This window comes from Anas acuta, chromosome 19 (assembly GCF_963932015.1).
Source record: "Anas acuta chromosome 19, bAnaAcu1.1, whole genome shotgun sequence".
In the NCBI taxonomy this organism is placed as follows: domain Eukaryota; kingdom Metazoa; phylum Chordata; class Aves; order Anseriformes; family Anatidae; genus Anas; species Anas acuta.
The window spans coordinates 2,203,347-2,225,972 of record NC_088997.1 but is presented as its reverse complement, the minus strand read 5'-3'; the positions used below and the strand labels follow the sequence as shown (position 1 = coordinate 2,225,972).

The 22,626-nt window shown below is 43.2% G+C and overlaps 1 long non-coding RNA gene across 1 annotated transcript; it reads left to right on the top strand.

Annotated features, from left to right (window-relative positions):
• Positions 1 to 359: 359 nt before the first annotated feature.
• Positions 360 to 22,376, top strand: LOC137842262 (uncharacterized). The gene is made up of 5 exons (XR_011088983.1): positions 360 to 5,257; positions 8,772 to 9,001; positions 9,917 to 10,020; positions 11,752 to 11,849; positions 22,205 to 22,376. It is a non-coding gene; the product is annotated as an uncharacterized lncRNA (long non-coding RNA).
• Positions 22,377 to 22,626: the final 250 nt, after the last annotated feature.

Genomic DNA, 22,626 nt, shown 5'->3' with positions numbered 1-22,626 from the left:
AAACTTAACAATTTTAAGAAATTAGGCTAAACATTTTCTATTACCCTGAAATTTTGCCTTAGAGAAATGATAACGTGGAATGAATTTTGTTGGAAAAGAGAAAAGGATGCTGCAGAATTATTTTAGTTAAGATGACTGCAAAGCTAGAAATGAATTCTGGGGCAGCACAATAAACTCATACAAGAATATTAATTCTGCTTCCAATCATCCAAGGAGTTCAGTCACTGAAGCCAGGAGCCCATTCATAGTCTGTCTGGTTTCCACGGGCTTTGGGTAAGCCTTGCCAGTGCTATTTTTTTCCTGCTAGATTTGCCTGTGACTCTTCAGTGCTATTAGTCAAAATACTTTCTTCAGCAGAGGAGCAGCCACCTCTTTGGGTGCTTGCACAGATAACCAGGCACAAAATCCACATCCTGAGCTCACCATGAAGGCGAAAACACCCTCTGAGGACTCAGCTCTGCTCTGGTGTCTTCAAGGAAGTAACCCAATGGTTACGGGAGAGGAGTGCTTGGATTTATACCGTGCATGGAAATAAAAGCAGAAAGGGAGGTCCCATGGCTGAGCCCCCAGGTACTGGTCGCTGTGCCACTTGGCCCTCTCCTCATGTCCGTGTTCCCCAGGAGATCTGCCTGCCCCTGTGGGCAGCTTGTGTTCCCTTGGTGCTGGATGATGCAAGACTTTGAAAATCCCAACCTAAAGACACTTGCGTCCAACTTTATAAAGATCCTACTGTGCGGCTGCAGAGAACGAGTGATTTCTATCTATAGCACGTTATGAAGTCCTCAGAAAGCAGGCACTAGGGCAGTGTAAAATGGTTATTTTAGCAGTATCTTCTCTTACAATCGCTTGTTCTGCATCTCCATGGAGGGGTGCCTGGCAGCACACAGCCCCGTTGATTTAAGCTCACCAGGCTCCTGTGCCGCCGCTCTTGCAGAAGCGCCTGAGCTGCCGTGCGGGGCTTGGCCGTAAACTGCACAGCCCAAGGAAGATGTTGCTTGTTTGCTAGGACAGGATGAAATCACCCCATGTACGTCCTCTGTCTATTGCCTCTCCGGGCAGGGAAAACATAAATGCCTTTCCCATCCTTTTATTTATTGGCTTTTCTCCGTTTCCTGGGAAAAAGCCTATTTTTTTAGTACTTTTATGTGCGTGTGTATGAGAGCCTGTGTGGGGTAGGCGTGTGTGTGTGTGTTTAGGAGGTTAAAAAAAATTTCTCGCTGTCAGCAAGTGATGTTACAAACCTGCTCTGACAAGGCTGGTTGTATATTTACAGTTGGTGAGAGCGAAGGCTTCATCAATCTTCACGCTTTGAAAGGGACAGGCCCGCTCCCATGAGCACCTGCTCGGGGAGAACAGCTGAACTGTGACTTTCCAGGGAGCTAGCTGTAAATTTTAGCCATTCCCCCCGCAGCCCACGCATGCTTGAGCTCTTTAACCTTCCCAGGCTGGCAGGAGTCCCAGCAATCAGTTTAGTGCAAAGATGGGGGTTCTTTTTAATTAACCTTTTGTTTCCCACCGCAGGTGTTTCAAAGTTTCTTAATGTTAAAAAGGGAGAGGAAAGAAATTGTTTGCCGAGGTGCGTCCACTCTTTTGCTTTTTCAGTGCTTGGTGATCAAACAGGACCAGTCTTTCTCGTGTTTCTGTTCCCCATCTGTGTAAGTTTATAACAACATCTGCCGGAGGTCTCTGGCACGGGTTCCCTTCAGGTGTCCGCAAAAGGTGTTCCTGCGAGTGCATTTCAGTTTTGTCCTGCAAGGTCACGTTTCCATCCCTTGCGAGGCACCTGCTCTCCCAACCCGCTCCTCTTCCTCCAGGCAACTTTCTTCCAACACTTGACTCCCTCTGGGGTTGATGTTCTGCTTAATTAGTTTGGCCTCTCGCACCCGGCCAGGGGAAGTTTGATTAGAGACCGGCAGAACACTCCTGCTTCTGCAACCTCCGGTCTTCCCAGAGCACTTGCCTGATGAAGGGAACAAAATCCCCTTTCCTACAGCTCCAGACAGGCCATCCTGCACTGAATGCCTTAGTGGCACAGGGGACAAAGCCACTGAGAAGGTAGTTTAGAAAATGCAGTAGAAAGCCATGGGGAGAGGATTTAGATGTATCATGTTTGGGAGGTGCAGCATTATTTTTTAATATAAAAGTGCTTTGTTTTCTACAGGTATGCTTCTCTATTAATAAAGCAAGCTGTATCATTTACTATGCTTAAATATTGACAACATTTCCTGGCTGAAGGCTTGTGATGTGAAAACACAGCTTGTTAAAATTCCCAAACACCTCACTCCAGGAGGGAAATATTCCTACGCTGTAGGAAAAGGGAAGTATTATCCTCTTTGATCAATAAAATTAGTTGAACAAGAACCTGTTTTATCTGTAAGAAAAATCATATGTGGAAATTTATCACAAGGAAAAAATACATTTAAGCCCCACTTAAAATAATAAAATATATCTCTTAGAGAAAGTTTCAGACTTTTCTGTGTAAGAGGAATAATGGTTTCTATAATTTAATAGGTGCTAAATTTGGTGAGGAGTGCCAGCAAATCCATTTCACATAATGATATTTTATCTCCCTTGAAATGGTCATTTTCACGAATGCCTTTTTATTGGTTCCCTTGTCCCATGAACTGTTCAGGGTGGTGCTGCTAATCCCTCAAAAGCTGAGCATATATAGAGGTAGGGGTGACTAGAGTACCCGATTAATAATGGTGACAAAAAATGGGCAGGAACTGCATGACAGTTAAATGTGCTCCCCATAAATAAAGAGCATTTCTACTTTGACCCTAAGGGCTGTGGGTTTTTAGCACTTGCTTTTGTAGGAGTTAAGGTGGTCACAACTATTAAAAACTAGAGATGACCCCCAGTCATCTCTAAAAAGGAAGATAAAAAATAGGGGCATGTATATGTGTAATGAAGAAGATCTCACTGGAAGTTTGGGATAGAAAAAATTCTGAAATTGCCCTTATATGAGGGATCTTGTTTACATAGTTCAGGACAATCTTTGTTCCTTGGTAAAAGAATGGATTTATTCTCTTAGGTACCTAATTGCGAATTTGTAGAGCCAAATCTTTTCCTCGTGGAGCTCTGCTGAGATAGACCAGAACATTAGTTATGAAGGTGCAGAAATTTTCAGAGCCCTCACAGTGTGCATTGTATATAAACTAAAACTCATGGTTGCAGTTTCATTCTGGTCAGTACTTTATGCTGACTAGAATCAGTAATCACGGTCTGTGACCACTGTCACAAAAAATAAACTGTGTTTCAGGAAAGGGAATAGAGAATTTTTTCTTGCTTGGGAAAAAACAAGCAAAAAGTTCCAAGAAAATCAGAATAAAACGGAAAGAAATGGAAAATATACAAGGGTAGGCATTCAAGAGGTAACATATTATATGATATTATAGTGTGAAACATACATGTGTTATGAAATGGCCAGTGACATTCACAATCAGCACAAGGTTTTTGCTGCCTTCCCTCTTTATGTGCCATATACTTGTAGAATATACATTGTCTGAATTTTGCTACCCTTAAAATTCTCCCATCTTAAGAGGCCGGCTGCCCTCCTGAGAGCTCCTGCAGCCCTGCCTGTGCGGAGGTAAAAGGATGTGCCAACATTTGGTCTTGAAACAGCAAGAGCAGAATGAAGCAATGAGCAGAAGAAGTGACAAGACAAGCAGTGGTGGGAAATAAAGGGAAGACTGTGAAAAAGGTTATAATAAATAACAAGGAATGTTGCATGGGCCAAAGGAATAATAGATCAGCAATGGAAAGACTCTAAAAGCTGCTGAGGGTTATTTATTGATAGACATTGTGTGTAAAAAAAAAATCACTGACAGTTTTGCCTTCATGTTCACAAAGGCAGATGGCAGGGCAGATGCCAGAATGAAAGATAAATTTCCTTTTGCATAAAGAAGAAATATTGAAGGAAACTGAGCAGAGGTGATGGAGAAATTAGAGCACTGAAAGACTGAAAGCATGTGGTCCATGTCAACCCCCTTTCAAGATTTTCAGCAGAGTCAGCGAAAAGCAGGAAAACTGTTGCAGGAAATGAGAACCTCTTTGAAGACCAGTAATGGAGAGGTTCCTGCAAATGGCAAGTCCAGAGGTCTAAGGAAGCTTTCCAGGAACTAAAGGCATACAGAAGAAAGTACCTTGCATGGCTGGGAGGCCAATGTATGTCTTAATCTGGGGTTGCAGTAGAGAAATACTTAGGAGAAGTTATGAGTTTTAATTAAGAAAAACCATCAAAGATTCAAAAATTGGAAGCTGTGCCAATAAAAGAAGAAAACCGACAGAGGCTTTCTGAGGAGTTCATGCAAATCATAAGCCAGGAAGAGCCAAAAGATATAACTTCTGCAGTGGCAGGAAAGGTTGGATATAACACAGTTCAGACGTGTAATCTGGAGTAAAAGTGCAAATGTGGGACATGGGAGTGCCTGGTTGAGCTCTGAGCTCCTGGGTACTTGTGAGGATGCATTGGTTTCTGTGGTGCTGGGTGTGAACTGGGAGATGCTGTGATGTCGGAGGATCTGCAGGACACAAGATAAAGTGATTATGGAGGTGAATTTAACCAAAGGAAGCACAATTTGGACACAAGAGGAACGGAACAAATGCTGCAAGGATTTGAGGGCCCCTAGCATGACTGGGGAACCAGTGAGTGCGAGTCCAGCCCCAGCACTGGCCGGGCAATATACTGTGTTTCTGCAACAGGATTCAATTAAGGATGTTTGATTCACACATTCTAATTAATTAAAGCTCCAAGCATCCCTGCAGTAGGTAAGTGCAATCTAGGTGGTTACCGCCAGACGTGGTGAATCAGAGTTGCCGATGGTTAAAGCAGGAGGAAATTGACGTCTGGTGAGCTCCTGGAGGGGTGCTGGCCTAGGGAAATGTGTGGCCCATCCTCTGAGCTCAGCAGGCTTCTGGGCAGAGTTTAGGGGTATAAATAAAGGGTAAAGGGAACCAAAAGGAAGTTTTTTAGGTTTTGATTTTTTTTTTCCCCTCTCAGTACAGCTCCACAGTAAGGCTTCTACTGCCCATGAGAGGGTGCACCTCGACCTCCTCAGGCCAGCATGCTGGTGAGGAGACAGCTGCCTCCAGCTGTGCTGCTCACCCCCATCTGATTAATTTGTGCCTCGGATGGAAAGAAACAAGGAAAAGAAGAGAAAACATGTCCCTTAGAGGCCAGCGGGAGGGTTGCCTCCCTCATGGCTGGCACAGCACCCACAGCAGGAGAGCCTGACCTGGGCCAAAGCCTCCTCAGGTAAGGCCTCGGGCAGAGTGAGCGTTTTGGGGGAGTTTCGCTCTGTTTATGTCGGGAACTGGGGCCCCGTGAGGTGATGAAGGAGCACAAGGGCTGAGACCCGCGGGGGCGCCGAGGCTGAAGCAAGCCGCAGGCTGCCGGGGCGGCCTCGGCCCCTCAGCTCCTGCTCACCGCCAAGAAACCCTCAGCTTGTGCTTGAGCCGCTGCCTGCCGTCCGCCACTAGAGGCTGCTCCACACCTCATTAAATAAACACACAAACAACAATTAACGAAGCAGCCCGACGGCGGGGGCAGCGTGGCCCTGGGGGCCTTGGGGAAGGAGGCATCAGACACCGGGCTGAGGGTCCGGCCTCGGCAAACGGCCCCAGGGCCAGGGCACCCCGGCCTGGAGGTGTTGACCCCTCACAGGTTCCACAAAGCTGCACAAATGTCTATAAAAACTCACACCCCCAAGTAAATATGTCTTAGAGGTTCTGCCTGGCAATCCCTGGTGGCTTTGTGAGGCAAAGTCTTGCAAGAAATCCATCCACACATGTACCCCGGCTTCCTCGCAAATACCTGCTATCAGCAGAGAGGTTTGCAAGAGATTTTATCTGCGAGTTGAATTCCTTTGTCTCAGAGGAACTGGAGCGTTTGTTGTTGATCAGGCAGCACCCCTGAAATTTATTCCCTCTTCACTTTGGTTTGGGGAAAAAGAAAAAAAAAAAAGACAACCCACAAACAAAACCGGAGATGATACATTCATGTAAATAGCAGCCGTAGTGCTGTAGCTATCGCTTTGCCAGGCTGAATGCTATCAGAAAGTGTTGGTGTGCTCTTGTAACTTACACCACAAAAGCTGCGGTTGTTATTAATCTCAGTTCTGCTGTGAGCTGCCGCTTTCACAAAACAATATATAACTTCATTCAAGCATGCTATTGTTGTTGTCTGCCTGGCACTTTAGGCTGCTGTGTGAGGGAACGTTTTATAGGCTCAACATTTACAGTAAGTAAATATCAGCATTTTCACCAGGCTCCTTCGTTCTCTCCCCAAAGCTCAGACTTTATTTCCATTCCCCCCTGCCTCTTTTGCCACCAACTTGTTCTTATTAGTCTGCAAAATTATACATTTGTCATAAACCTGGCATTCTGCACCAAGGAGAGCCCATAGTGGCTATGCTCACATTTTCATTTTCTATTTTTAATCAATGACGGTCCTTTTTTTTTTTAATTATTATTATTTATTATTTTTTTAGCACTGCTCTGAAAGAATAAAGCTTGAAAGTCTTATATATTTCCTGGAAAAGCCAGTTGCTGTGTACGCTGTTATTTAAAAACAACTACAGCAATGGCCAGACCAGACTCTGTGAGGGATTACTCTCACTTTAATTCCCATACTCAGCAGCCCACACTATCTCTTGTTTAGCCTCTCTGTGCTGCTGAGAGTTAGGGAAATGCTGGCATCCTGTTTTTGCAGAAAGGCAGGGAGACACAACTGCATCCACACTAAATGGCTCAGGGCTTGAGGTTGCATCTTGCCACCAATTTCTGCTCTGAGCACCCTGCTTCCGTGCTGGGGAGATGCTGACCCCAGTTTCCAGCCAGATTTTCTCCCAGGGAAGCTCACATAGAAGGTGGGCCTCGCTTGCGTGTTACCTCTGCAAGCACTTCACACAATAAACACTGTTTGCAAATTCAATGCCACAAACAGACGAGGATGGTAGAGATGTAGCTTGGAGGCTTCAGACTTCACTTACAAACAACATTTCTCGTAGGTCGGTGTGGTTGTATCTTTGTGGGTAGCTAGGAGGGGACTGGAGTCACAGATACATTGAGCAGTCATCTTTGACTTTGAGGGGGAAAAAAAGAGACCCGACACATCAAATATGAGAAGTCAAAAGGCAGCCATTCAGTTAGGAGACTACGGAGGGAACATTGCTTGGACCTGTGGACGGAAGAGGATTTTCAGGGGAAAAAAGAAAGCCACTGTCAGTTTTCTTGTCTGTTCTAGGCAGCGCTAGTGGTAGGCAGCATTACCGCTCTGCCTTTTAGTAATTTTATGGACCTGGTATTTTAAGGCACCAAAGGGAACGATGATGTTCATTCGACATGTGAGATTATAAAATGGTGAAGTGTTTGTTTGCATGGCCTGGGTTGGTAATGTCTACTTTAGAGAGCTTGTTGTTTTATTACCAGCTTTCTGGTGGAGAATAGTGGAAAGAGAGAAATAGGAGAATTATTATCGTTTATTTTGTTGCAGTTAGGTTTTTATGAAGATAGGTATACAGATGGATATATAGATATGCACGAGCAACTGCAAATGTAAGATGAAAATATGGGATTTGCATGCCAAAACTGAATTCCTGCCAGTCTCTGAGTCCTTTCCTAGGACTATATTTGTTTGCTGAAGAACATCAGTGGTTTGCTTTAATGAAGTATAAAAAGTGGCACAAAAAAGTAGTGGCAGAGATGAGTAGATGGACCGTATGGGCAATGCAAGTTCTCTTTTAGCATTTCATCACTGCAGTCATTGTGTGCCAGTTGGATTTTTTACACCTGGGAAGGGGTGTGTAAATACTCGAGCGTTTGGGAATGGAAGTCTCCCAGACTGGGTTATGTGTATACACACACATGTACACACATATACACACATATATGTATTTTTGCAGCCATAGAGGCATCACTCCTTGCCTTCTTACCCTGCATGCTGTTTCTGCATTGTGAAATATTCCCCTTGTTTTCCTTTTCTGGAAAGTCTTCCAGTAGCGTTTGCCATGTTTATAGCTTTTTATGGGACTTGCAACTCTGGAGTTTCATTGCCGCTCCATAATCAATGTTAATTCTCCCCATTTTATAGTTTTAAAAATGTACGCGCTCTCCTCTTACCAACTCTGTAAAATGCCATTAGTGTGTCTTGGGATTATCATATTTTGTTTACAAATGCCTTTCTATTGTAAGCCTCTGTCTTTCTATGGTACAGTTACTAGAAAATGGATTAAAATTAAATGAACATATTGCTTTGTTTGTTTGTTTTTAATGAAAGCTGTTTTTTCCAATTAGCTCCCTATTTGATCAAAGATTGCATCTCAGTTAATTGTATGTTTTTGCCCAGTTCATGAATCTTTCTGTGAGATAACATAAAAGATAATGGGTCAAATTTTGTTTACATTACGACCCATGTGAACTCCATGGTAAAGCACACACATACCTCTTTCCCAGGGCCAAAGCAGTGCATGGAAATATGCCTGTAAACTTAATTAATTGCACAACAGTGGGTATGCAGCTATTTGATGTTGGCATGTCTCACTTTTTCAGAATTTGTATGCCCAGCTCCAATTGACATTCAGTCTTTTCAGTCACCTACTGGGTGAACTTTATAGCCTTTGCTAGAGGCAAGAGATTGCCCACAAGTTGCCCGCATTACCTGTTATTATCCTGAGTGCCACGTGCGTAATGGAGTTCTGCTTTGAACTGTCTCAGCTGACAAATCTCACAGCCATCTTTCAAATGCTCTTGTGCCTTGTTTTGTTTTGCAGTGCTGTGCCAGACTTCAGACTGTCCCTCTTCCAACCACGTTCATGAAAAGGTGAGAGCACTTTGTGAGGCGTGGCTGATACCAGCATTGCCCACAAACCTCATCACTGCCAAAGTAGTCATGGACCTGCCTGTGATATCCCCGATGGGCTTTGTTACCAGGACCAGTCTCCAGCTGCTGTGCCTCTCAGAGACCATTGCTGTCTGTTGGTGTGATGGCTGTCTTAAACAGGTATTCTCTGACCTTTTGGGTTTTATACTGTTCCATTGTATGACTTCAGAATCAGTTTTTCCATCAATAACTTCATAGATATTACTCACAGCCTGGTGATCGTTGCTGGAGGCGCCCACCTGTGTTGGGATAGACATAGCCACAGAGAAATTGGTACAGCGGTTTGATGACCTGTGCTAAGCAGAAAAGAGAGCTCACTGCAGCAATTGTATTTGTGGCATGCTGTCAGTAACCAGCTTCCTGATCACTTGTGTGACAATATCACAATGAAGTTAGTAGAAATCAGTCCTTTTCAGTTGCTTATCAGAGGATGGTGCTCTGTTTTCCCCATTAAATGTTTGGTTGGGAACTCCAATATCTGCAGATGACCTGAAATATATAAGCCCTTTATCATATATTGCATTTAACACTGCTTTTCTTGCTTTAAGTAAAATGTTCCCAAGCTACTGGCTGATATTTCAATGTTAGTACTCTTTTGGCTCTCTGGTGAAAGTAACCTACATGTTTTATGATGCTGGTGTTTGTAGTGCTGTGACAGCGTTGAGTGACACATCACATTCTGCTGGGTTTGCCAGTGGGAAAATTAGATTCTATTAATTTGGTTAGCAACATTCAAATTGATTATTGTCCATGAAAATGATAATTGGAAAATCAGTTATTGATTTGCATGAGACTTGGATTCCATACGTCTCAGCATAGCTGCAACTTCTTTGAAAAAAATCACTTTTGGTGACTCCTGACGTTTTAACTAAGGAATGTTCTCTCTGTTTAATGTGCTTTTTCCAGGGTGGATCCTTAACCATCTTCTGTCACAGGCTACAGATACTAGTATGGATAGTAAATATGAAATCTGTGTTGATCTCTGCACTGCTGACACCTATTCCTTCATTTCTTCTTTGTGCTCTTGCTACCTAGACATTGTATCTGACTCCTTGCAACTTACCTCCTGGCCTAAGGATAGGTAACAACAGGACAATTCATCCAGGAACAACTTGTTCTCTACCTGCTTGGATGGGGAGGTAGGAAAATGTTCCTAATTCTGAATGGAATGAAGCACTGCTCTATTGCCCTATTGCCACTGCCAGCCAAATAAATAATAAAAAAAAAAAAAAAAAAAAAAAAAAAACCTATATTTTTATGTTTACTATTAAAAGCAAATGTAATACATACTTTTTTATAATTACTGTTGCACTTATATTAAGGGACCTTAGTTGTAGACTTAGTCATACTTACATAGAGGCTGTAAAAAAAAAGAATAGTCAAAAGGAAGTTGTCTCTGTGATGAACCCAATCTGTTACTTGAATATGAGTGGAGCTTCTGTAATTCTGATTGCAGACAATCCCAGGTAATTCATTGTCAACGTTGTTGTTGCTCCAAATTGATACTACAATAGCAGAGATGAATCTGACCCAAAGCATCTCTCTAGCATGTTTCCTTATCAAATTATTATGTTTTGTTTCCATTCCTTCCACGGAGTGCTTTTGCTGCTGTATCTTGCAGCACTCTGCAGGGACGCCATGAGGGTATTTTGCAGAGACAATGTCTAGCTTTGCTTTCATTTCTCTTAGGAGAGAGCACCTATGATGCCTTTTTGGCCTATATTTCATATTGTTTGTGTGCATAACAGGATCGGATGATTGAAACCTACTACCTGGGATCTGAAATGAATTGTTTGCTTTCTCATGAAACGTTACGCTTCTGCAATTCCTTCCCCTTTGCACACATATACATATGCGTGCATTCACACAGACACACTGGGGCTTCATCATACAGCAAATTGCTTATACACATGTAAGCAAATATCTTCTCAAATCATCTCTTATCACCAAGTGGGGTGTGGTGCTTGTTGTTCAAGGGGTTGAGGTTGCCTTTCAATCTGCCAGGGCCAGCCTGACACCAAAAATAAACAGCATAAGCCTGGAACGGTTGTCACAAGGGGCAGAGAGAACTTGTCAGGCAGGAGTGTGTGAGCCGGCAAGATGATAATGTGGCATGACACTTCTGAAATGAGACACCGGTTGCCATGGTGAGGAGTCAGGAGGGACTATCTCTCCAGAGGCTGAAATAAAACATGCTTTAAATGATGTTTGATTAGAATTTAGATCATGTAACTGAGTGGCTGGACCCTTTTTTTTTTTTTTTTTTTTTTTTTTCTTTTGCTTCCCCCCTCCCTTTACTTGTTGTCGTCGTTGGCTGCTGGCAGAGTTCACTTTGGGAAGAAAGGGCTCTGGGTCCGGAGCAGCCCCAGCTGTCACCCCCCTCGCTCCACCACTTCCAGCGTGCTGAGAGGTTACTTAGTTCCATGCCCAGTCAATTATGCTCCTTGCTAACTCTGCTTGCATTTTCCACTTGAGTCCATCATAGTTTAAACCAGTTAAAAATGATTCCCTCTGTTTTGAAAAACAGTTAATCAATAACACCCTGAGAATATTTCTTGTCTTCGTTTGCTTTCCCTGACTGGTCTACTCCAGGTATCCGTCATCTTGTTAATACATATTTAAAATACAGTCCGTAAAGTCTCACGTACAATATCCTTGGACTCTCCATATTAAAAGAGGGTGTTAGTGTGTGTATATGTGCCAGTCTAAGTGGTAAAGGAACCTGAAACAGAAAACATTTGAGAGAATAATGCAAAACAATCGTCCTTGTGGCCTTGTAAATGGAATGGGATTTTAAAAAGTAATTATAGCTTTCTTTGCAGTTTAATACAGCACAGTTCTAAATGTATTTTTCATGTCTTTCCCAACAGAAAAGAGTTGGTGCTGGGGTACAGAACTTTCTAACTGTGTGGTGCTTGTTGGTGTATCCAGCCATTTAAAAACCTTGAAGCAGGTATCCGATACATGGGTAAGTCTGTTGGAAAGTAATAATCAGACAATTCCTGTGTTGCCTGGACAAAAGCACTCTGCGAAGAAGGACAAATATGCCATGTTCTGTTAATTTCAAGATCATCTGAAGGCCAGCTGTTTCTTGATGTAAATCAACTAGCTTTGCTGGTGCTAACGCACACAGAGTACCAGGGCTGAAATTTTTTTTAGGTTCCATCTCTACTCATTTGTAAGTGGAAAGTACAAAGGAATTTTTATTTTTGGTTGCTGGAGTGAACTGAGTTTGATGACTCTCTGTTGGGAGTCATTGTTAAGTCTACAATGGACAAGTCAATGAAGAAGCAGGTGCCCATCTTTTTCACGAAAGGCAGAAACTCAAATAATCATAGGTACACTACCATAGCACGCACTAGGTGGAGATACTTTGCGCACTGATAAAATTCCTATGCAACTGTGAATGGAGGTGTATGTAGCTAATAATGATATTCTTATATACACAGTGCAAATGAGCTTCCCCTTTATCAGCACATTTAAATTGTGGTCATTTGCTTTGGTAATTGAAATAGTTACACCAGGCCCAAGAACGTGTGACTACAAGTACACTTTTCTCGGCTATTAAAATCTCTATGCAAGATCATGCTGATTAGAGTCTCTATTGTGTGTTTTTGGAAAAAAAAAAAGACTACGTAGTGGCTATGCATGAGACGGTGGAGTATATTCTAGGAGTCACACGATGTCTTGTAATTTATGAGAGACAAAGAGGTACATTAGATATTGTTAGAATACATAATACTCCTCTGGCAATAATTTATTCGGCTTGCAAGGTTAGGATCTCCATAATTCTTGGTTGCACTCTAATGAAGACTGCTGATACTCATTATATATTTTTGTGTACATTAGAGGTACCTGTGAATATATGGATACTGTACTTGCCTCCTGCTACCCCACTACTCATGGAGCTGCCAGGGGGACTATATTGTGTGGGCCATTTGTCTAAATAGTCTGGGGAAGTGCATGAGCTGTATTGGCTTCTTGTCAGAGGTTCTCTGTAACTTTGTGCCCATAAAATCACCTTCTGCAGCTTTAGCCTGCTTTTCTCCTGCTATTAGATCACCCCTGGCTTGAGGGTGATACAAGCATCATCAGGAATTCATGGTCTTCAGCAGAACATGCTGTTCATCTGCAAATCCAGACAAAACTGATAGACATTTCCGCAGAAGTTTTAAGTTGGGCACTCAAATTTGATTAATTTGTTGGCGTGATGGGGTGGGGTGGCCTGGACTGAGGGGGGGAAAAGAGAGGAAGGGAAGAAATCAAAACTATTATTCGCCTCCAAATTCAGTGACTTTCCATAAAACTTTTGCTTCAAAATCAGTTTGATTCCACCCATAAAGTCATTTGCAAGTGATTTATTGCCATCTGACAGCTCACTCCAGGAATTTTGGTGGCACTCCATGGGTCCTTTGAGCTTTATGTTCAAATTTAATGGTGATCACTGCAGCCAGATGGATGAAGAATATCCATTTCTTCACCACTGTTCTTGTATTGGCCTCGGGGATTAGAAAAGTAGGTCTTTTATTTAGTTACACTGTCAGCAGCAATTCTGATGTGAGTTCAGTTGCTCAGTTTGGAGTTCAAATGTTCCAGTCTGAATACTACAGCAGCACGGGGCTGGAAAGCATCTTGAAAACTGTTCTGCTGCTTGCTCCATGTCTGCACAGAAAACTGCCCAGGGCCTGTGATGGGCATTGGGTCTGAGTAGCAACAGTGAGGTGGGTGTAAGGCCGCAGGAGAAAGGGAGAATCCTTTCTGAAAGGCAGCAGGATGAACTGAGAGTGCTTGGGTGAGAACCTTGCTGAAGGCAGCACACGTCTTTGGACAGCACACTCCATGCTGTTGAGGAGCAGCAGGGGAGAGGTGGTGGGGAGAAGTAGGCAACAGTATTAGATGGAGCAATGGGACATGTCATGTGCTGTGTCTTGCCCAAGAGTAAAAATTCTTTGTTCCTGTAGTCCAGAAGATAGAAAAATGTTCATATGCATAATGCAGTGGAAATAAATTGGGAGAAGAAACTCGGAGTGAGGAGTTTGATGCTACAAGAGCTGGATGAATAGGGGCAGTGAGGACAACATTGGAGTAATGAAAAGAAAAACGGTTTTGAATGGGGAAGTCTTAGTTTATCACTCTGTTTATGGGTGGGTTTCTTCAGTTGGAGGCTTCACTTTTGGCCTCATTTAAAACCAAGATATTTTTTTGCTTAGTTCATTCCAATGTGTTCACACTTAAGAATCAGTGGTAAGGATGGGGTTAAAATTATTTATCTATAGGGCTTTTTTGTGCATATTAATTAGGAATTGCTCTATTTTATCGCTATAGTGCACTTTGTACAGCAGTTTTAAAAACGCTTTAAGTAATGTTTGCTATGCATCCTGCAGTCTAATCTACCACATAATTTAGGTTATTCATGCCATGGAATTTACTTAACACTGACGTAGAAATTAGCCCTAAAGCGCTGGAAGATCCCAGGGCTGCTGATTATGGTTGCCTGATAAGAGCATAGGCCTACAACGATTTTATACATTGTTTTCATCTAATAGTTTATCTGTTTTTGAAGGCATTTTGATCACATAGACACCCATTATGACCCTCACCACCAGTACAGAGTCAAGAGAAAAGCCATCCTTGCGGGCTGTTTTGTATGCAAGGCTACAATACTAAACGTCAGATCCTGTAGCAATACTGTGTCTCTGGCCCTGATTCAGTCAGGATCACTGACCACAGCAGTGGCACTACTTAAATAGCTAAAAGTTGTTTCATTGCCCTTCCTGATTTGGGCCTCTAATAGCTGTGGAGTTCAGTGAAATGGCTTCTGTCAGTACGGAGGCTGGTGTGCCTCTAACCTGGTGCCAGGCTGGTGCTGAAGACAAAGCTCTCTTTGACCGTGGTGCTGAAGGTAGAGACAAGCTGCAGTCATCCTCAATCCTTCTGCAGCTCTGGAGGAGGCAGATGCTTAGTGTGGAAATGTTTGCAGATGTAGGGACCATGAAGACGTCTCTCTGGATTTCAGCAAGGCCAGGATTTCGCGCTTGGTCCAGAGCAAGGTGATCGGCCTTTTCTGCTCAGCTGTTTGGATGACAAGAGCCTGGTCTCAGGTGATGTTAAATCACCGTGGCTTCTCTGAAGTTACGTCAGTTCAATCCATTTGTAGATCTGATTCTCCCATTTCAGCCCTGTATAAATATGTAGATATATATATTAATATTTTGTTACTACAGAACTATAAATCTCAACAGATTGTCTCTTTGAGAGTGCTCGATTTCTGCATATGGCTGTTTAGAACTTACTCTGCCTATTGAACCTGAATGCATCTAATCAGCTTCTGGTTACAGGACTCTACAGGATAATTAACAAAAAAAGGCAAAGAAGAAATCATCCAGAAATTATTAAACAGCTTCTTCAAGTACCTTCTGTGGAAACTGTTTTTTTTTTCCCTTGAACCTTATATTAAAATCTACAAGATTCCTCCATGGGGAATTTTGCAAGTTTTCATTTTCCCACCATATTTCCAAACCATTGTCATCCTTTCATGTATCCTTTTCCTTTGGCCAAAGCACATACAGCTTTGCCACAACATTTGCATGTGCTGTTGTAGCACAAAGCTCTTCTGATCCCACATCAGGTGTCAAATCTTTAATATGATTTCCTACATGTTTGACTAATCAATGAAGAACATCATCATGAAAGATAATTTTACCCTCTGGCACTTCAGGGACGGGATAATGAGGCCTGGTGTTTTCCATTTTTTATTCCTCCACAAGAATCTACATTTTTTAGTCCCAGCTAATTGATTTAAGTTCATGGAGGAAGGTTTTTTTCCCTTTCCCTTCCAGTATCTTGGATATTAATGGATTCTAGTGAGCTAGCAGAGCTGTGTGATCAGTATGTTTAGAGATTCAATACACTGCTGTTCTGACCTTTCGGAAGCCAGGGGAAAAGCATGAGGCCCAGCATGTTGATCCCACATGAACACCGAAATCTCAGGCAGGTTGGAGCTTCTTGAACTGGCTGGAGGTGTGTGGACTTTGTGCAGCAAGGGAGGTTTGATCTCAAATCCTTTGCTGAACAGGAGGTAATGTATTCTCATGACCCAGTAAGAAGTGGGGAGATAAATGACCTTGCTTAGGGAATGGTGGAAGGCGGACGTGTGGAAGCTGAAGCTTTCAGAGGAGATCAGGCACCCATGCATTGCTCCGAAAACCCTGGTCAGGAAGCATAGCACGGCAGGGAGTGAGTGCTGAACCATGGACACATGCCATGTCTCTGAGCTCCTGTTCCCCTGATTTCGTCGGAGAATCATTGCCCTGTTCCTTCTCAGCAGGCTGTGAAGCTGCTGGCTTTGGAGGAGAGCTGGGCAGGCTCCTCACCGATCATCTGTGGGGCTGATGGAGTGGGACACAGCCCTTTTCCAGCAGTATCTGAACTCCATCCATCTCAGCAAAAACGTTTGTCTAAATATCTTTTTCTGAATTTGTGTGAACTAACAAGTACAAAACCGTTTCACTTAGTGAGGCACCAATGATAGCATTTATCAGCTAAACTGTACTCCATGAGGTATCCTCTCTTCTCACGTCCTTGGCAGGTGAGGTCCAAATTTCTTTCTGAATGAATGAGTGAGCAAGAGATGGAGAGGATGGAGCTTCAGGGCAGCCAATTTGGGGGCTGCTGGCGTCTTCAGCTGAGCAATCTCCGTCCAGCCCCTCCTTCATCCCGCTGCCCATGCAGGGGCAGGTTGTGTGCAGTGTCCAGCATTCCTGCCTCTCCTGGGTGACTGAATGAATGTATTCAAAGGCTGTTTCATCACTTGGCAGCGATGTGACAACAAAGCTCCTGGTGCAAAATGTGGATGTTTCCTGGTCACCGATCCCATAGGTCCACTGGATGAGACCTGAGAAGGAGAATGTTCCCACTGCAGCGTGTACCTGAGGCTCTAGGAAGTGTTAGACTTCTTTTTATGAATAATTTGTATATTTCTTCTGTCTTTTACCACCATTAACTAGAGTTATTTTTGTATTATTATTTTATTTTAAGGATGGGAGCAGCCTATGACAGATTTGTTTAGGGTTGGCCCTATTCATAAATTAAGCAGCAGAAAAAAATTAATTTTTCTTATAAGAAAAGCCTATAGCTCCTTAAATTGCTCATTTAACATCACTGAAAAGTAATACTCCACTTTAGAATGGACATCGTATTAACTTTAAAAGGCCTATTTAAAGTGACGGTTGTCAGTGAGTGAAAGCCAGATATGGTAATTTCGAGTTACAAATCAGAGTGAGGAAACTGTGGAATGGACAACCTTGTTAACACAAGCGCGACGGAGGAAGCACCGGGGTCAGAGTGCCAGCACGGAAAGGAATAAAGACACAGCACCAAAAATATGTCCTATAATTAGGGCAGCTGTAAGAGTCAAGGTTGAAGATTCTTCACCATGACATGTCTGATATAGAAAAAGTGATAGCCAAGAGTAATCACTTAGAGGCACCGAGCCTTAAAGGAGCAGCACGGCTCGTCCCCTGCCAGGGCAGGGAAGCCTGGAAGACAAAGGACAGAGGGACCCGGGGTGGCTCCGGAGCAGGGTGCGTGGGGAAGGGTAGGGAGGAGCTGGGAATTTCAGGGGTCAACACTCAAAGGGTCCATAGATGAGAAAAGAGATCACTTATCAGGTTTTCTGATCACGGTGTGGAACAGCGGTATCTCAGGGGGCAGGAGGGGTCTGCTGGGCGCTGGTGGGGGTACCCAGGGCTTAGGTGGAGTGGGTGGAAGTGGTGAACCCCTGGGGACACCGAGGGAGGAAGGTGGCAGGGGGATGCTGAACCTGTGCATGTGTCCGTGGGCAGGTCCAGATGTGCGTGGGTACACGGGGAGAAGCTGGGGCAGGATTTGTGGGCACACAACTGCACAGACGTTCAGAGGGCGCAGAGGCCACAGGCACACCTCCCGCTGGATGAGCAGCAGATGTGGGAGGCAGGGTTGCTCCTGTGGGAGCCTGTGTGACCTGGGGAGTGTGTGAAGGAAAGGTTTGGGAGCCTTCCTCGGCATCCTCGTGGGGCTGAGCAGGGGGAGCTGGTGTGACCTGGCCTGGGGGGGGGGGTGGGTGGGTGGCCAATGCCCAGAGGAAGATCCCTGGCCAGCTGGGTCGCAGTGGGGCAAGGAGACATTTCTATTAGTGGAGGACACCTCCTCTGGTGACTCCAGCTTTCTGGGTGTCCTTTGGGATCTGCAGACACCCGCCTGGCTTTCTGTCTTCTCCGTGCCACTCTGGGCAATGGTTGGAGCCCCAGGAAGGTGTCACAAGAGGAGCCCGCTCGTCTGCTGCCTGTCCTCGGGGATTGATCCAGCCCCGCCAGCTGGTGAGGAGTGACACAGGCACACACTGTTTTCCCGTTCTCCCCGCCTCCTCCATGGGATGCACTTGAAAGGATAAAGGAAATTCAGGCTGAACGAGTGCTGTGCTCCCCAAACACTCTTCTTCCTTCCCATTAAAGTGCATTACACGAGAGCTGGTGTAATTTAATGTAACCCATCTCCCCGAGCTCCCCCGTTGTGCATCTGAGCGCTCTTGGGCTGGACCAGGCACCTGTGGTCTCTGGGAGCTGCAGTGCTCCCTCTCCCCCTCCACGTTTCTGAATAACCCACAACATCTCTCTGGACAAGCCCGTTCCCTGCTTAGGCTGAATGCTTCCTTGCGGTATTTAAAGGTTTGTAAGTAATAACCACGAGCCCTTGAGAGAAGGACTCTTTGACCTTGCTTTGGGCTACTGTCTCCCCTCCCATTGCTATCATAACGTAGATTTGGTCGCCTTACATCAATTTTTGCCTACCTGCTTGGAGAGCCAAACCTTTCTTCAAGGGCAGGAGAGTCAGCCTGCCTCTTTGGACATCTTCGGTATCCATCGGTAGGTTTGCAGCGTGGGTTTCGAGGGCTGAAGGGAAGCAGCCTTTGCACAACCCCCTGAGCAGAGTGGCTGTGGCACTGGACAAGGATTTTGCTGGCAGATCAAAGGCTGAGTCGTTCAGCTTCCCACGCAGCCCCTTTGTCAGCCAGTTTATTTTGCCTTTGTCTTTGTCGACCTGTACTTGGGGACGCTAATTCGATTTTCCATTGAGAGGTGCGGATATCTATATTATTTTCCTAAAACTCCAGAGAATATTATAAATTTCTTTTTATTGCTTCCAGCCATGTTATTTAAAGTAATTAACCTTAATTTATAAATTTTTATATCAAACTGCCTTTTAACTTTTAGAACTGGCAGGAGAAGTCCATTTCCCAGGGCTCCTAATAGTTCTCCATTTAATCAAAATTCATCCATCAGATTCCAGTGTTAAATCATCTTTTAATTGGGAGTTACATTCTGGTTAATAGTTTTATAATTCGCCGCCTCTAATAGTTTTTACCACAGGGATCTACTCCATTTTTTCTCACTCTATTATTCCTGGTGTTCAGCAGGGACATTTTAAAAACGTTCACTTCCCCTGCCTGTTCTTTGTGATCTCATTAATTCTTGATAGCAAGTTCCCTTTCTCCTCATTACTGGAGCATAACTACCTTTATCACTAGGTGAAACCTTACTCATTTCTACAAGTGCTCTCCTTTTATTTATTTATTTATTTATTTTTGTTTGCCTCTTCAGAAAACGATCTGCCATTTATTTCAGCAAATAAGAATATTGTTTATGGTCTCTGCATTTGACATTATTGAGATTTCAGACTGGAGATGTTGGGGGCAAGAACTTTCTCTAGCTTAGTGTTGGCTCAGTGTGGGCCTTGGTATTAGTTAGGTTTTCTAGGAGATACTGCCCATCAAAATATGAACTATTAATATTAGTGACAGCAGAGAACAATCCGGGAGTTATAAAGGGAACTGATTGAGAGGAATCACTGATCTTTTTGGAAATTCATTTGCTGTATGCCTTGATGTCCTTTTCTCATAGCGTGTTCTGCGAACTGCTGCTGATGTCCGCCAGCATGGAGGAGCAGGATCAGGCCTCGCCACTTTTCGGCACCAAATGCTGGTTTCCTTGCACATGAACCCCGCAGTGCAGCACTTGGTTGTCAGGCACGCCACATGCAAATGGCCTCGCTCGATGCAGCTAAGCAGTTAGGGCAGTGCTACATTAGCTTGGTATCCTCCCAAAACAATAAAAAGAGCCCAAGGAGAAGTAAATAACGTTGTATACGAGGTAGTAAAACCACACTTGTCGTTTTTCAAAAAATGCCTAGAATTAGCGTAAAATTAAATTTGAAACCTTAATTCTCCAAGGGCTGATTCTCAATTTGCAGATCCACAAAACCTCTGCAAATTACCCTACCAATCCTACTGACAGTCTTATAGGAATATGTTATATTGACTACCCAAAGTCAGCCTGTGCAAAGAAGAGTGCGTTGTAAAGTGCCACTGGTAAGGGGAAGGAAAGACAGGCTCCCAGGTTTGTATCGTAGGCCCTTGAACAGTCCTGTAGAATCATTTCATATGTAACTTCATGGAGGAAAAATAGGATGGACAAGTGTAGACAGAATTATTATACAATTATAGCGGTCCTCAGAATAACTGTAACACTGTCCACAGCCATTTTTATGTCTCCATAAACTCCTACTGCTGTGGTATTCTTTTAGCCCTTCTTTCGCCCCATGCGGTAATGTAATAACTTTTCCTACCTAAAGTATGCATCAGTGCGGTAATTTGATATGACAATGATTACGAAATACTCCAGCAGTTTTAATTGACTAGTGTTGAGATCATATCGCCAGGAACAGACAAGATCTTATCTCGTGTATGACTTCCATCCCGCCTGTTACAATATTTATGTTAATAAGGATCACAGACATTAGCCAAGTATAAAGTCCTCAGCTATGGTAACTACATCTAGAAGCAAACAATAATTTCACAGACTGCTGGCCATCCTTTCCTTCTAGCGCATTACTGATAAATAAATAAATAAAGAGTTAGCTTGTTTGCTAGGTACAAAATACATCTAATGAGTTTTTATGTCTGGAACCTAGATTTCAGGATTTATGTGAAATATTACAGTAATGCAGCAGTTAAAAAGTCCCCAAAGCTTGATACAGTATCTGAAGAAATTACCATAGAAATCTAAACCAGTATTATCCCTCTTGTATGCATAGCAGGCATACTATTACCTCCTCTTTTGTTGCTGCTGCAAACATTTACTTGGAGAGACCTTATTGTCAATGAATTTTTGACAGAGGTCAAAGTATTTCTGAGTGAAATTGAAAGAGGTCTGGGACATGTATCAAACAGCTGACAGCATCAACAATAGTGTGTTTACTCATCCCGCATGCTGGAAAAATTAATTAAAAGTGTTTGTGAGATGTTTCGAGCCTGCAAAAGCCGTATATGCTTTTGGTAATGAGCATGCTGCTCTTGTCTCATGTTGGAGGAGGCACTACAGCCAGCAACAGATCTGCTGACGGGAGATGGTTGAGGTTTTTTGGTGAGGATATTTAGCAAAACCGTGATTGATTGTAGCGCTGAGTCAGTGTGCAGCTTGGGTGGGAGCCCCCATGTATTTTGTTTCCTGCTGTCAGCAGTGACACGAGTGCCATCCATGAATCAACCTGTATTATTTTACATCCAAGATTTTTAAAAAGGTCCAAGACTGCAAGTTATCTGACACATCCGTTATTTTGATAATGTTATAAATTCTTCCCGTCATTAAGAATCTCATTCTGACGGGAAGTCAGTCATTGAAAAACCATGCAGAAATGCAGCTGATCCAGCGCATCGCTCTGTCATGTGCCCCTTCTGTTAGGACTTCAGGGATCTTAGCACATGCTGAAATGCTATCCTGCAAAGAAATGAAGACCTCAGACACAGAAATCCAGACACGTATAACTGTTCCTTTTTTTTTTTTTTCTAATTATTATTTTTTTAATTTTGACTGATGGACACTCAGGGCTGAGTTCTTGCAGTACTTAACCTCCTACTACTTTTGGGTCATTTTAATAATGGGAGAGTACCACATCCTTTTTGGTACTGACACTGAATCCTCTCAAAGGCTTCACAAACACTTATGAAAAATGTGCAAGACTTAATGAGATGTAATAACTGTTTTATGGACTTTTTGAACTTTCCTTTGTTGTCATCTTTGAGAAAGCTTTATCAACCCCTATGTATGTGAATGTTTGCAAGTGCAGGAATATAAAAAAATAATATCAATCAAAATTAATTTGATTGTTTCAGGGTTATTTCAGTAGAATGTGACTTATTTTTTTAAGGAGTCTTTTTTTTTTTTTTTTTTTTTTTTTTTCTGCGCAGTTTTTCATTGTTTTGCAAATAACATTGTATGTATCTTACAGGCATGGGAACTTAGGAGGCTTTGTCTAAGCCAGAGTCACTGAAGACCTTGGATTCATACTGCCAAGTCCTGGCTGTTGCGCACTGGCAACGATAAGCCTCCCCGGAGCCTCTGAAAGTGTATCCTGTACTTTATCCTGTACTTCCCTCATAAATAAACCCGTTGTGAAATTAGTGCTTAAAATGTGTTCCAGATCTGAGCCAGGAGGCTCAGCACCTTGCAGCATCATGCCCCAAATTCAGATAAATCCCATCAAAGATGCAAATTGAAGAGTGGTTGGACATTAAGACCAGCATCTTTCATTTCATGAATGTCTATATATACATACTTCTAATATTTGGCCACTTAAAATATTCATCTAGTATTTTCATTCTGTTACTCTTCACTAATGCATTTTTAAACACATTCTCTTGAATCAGCCCA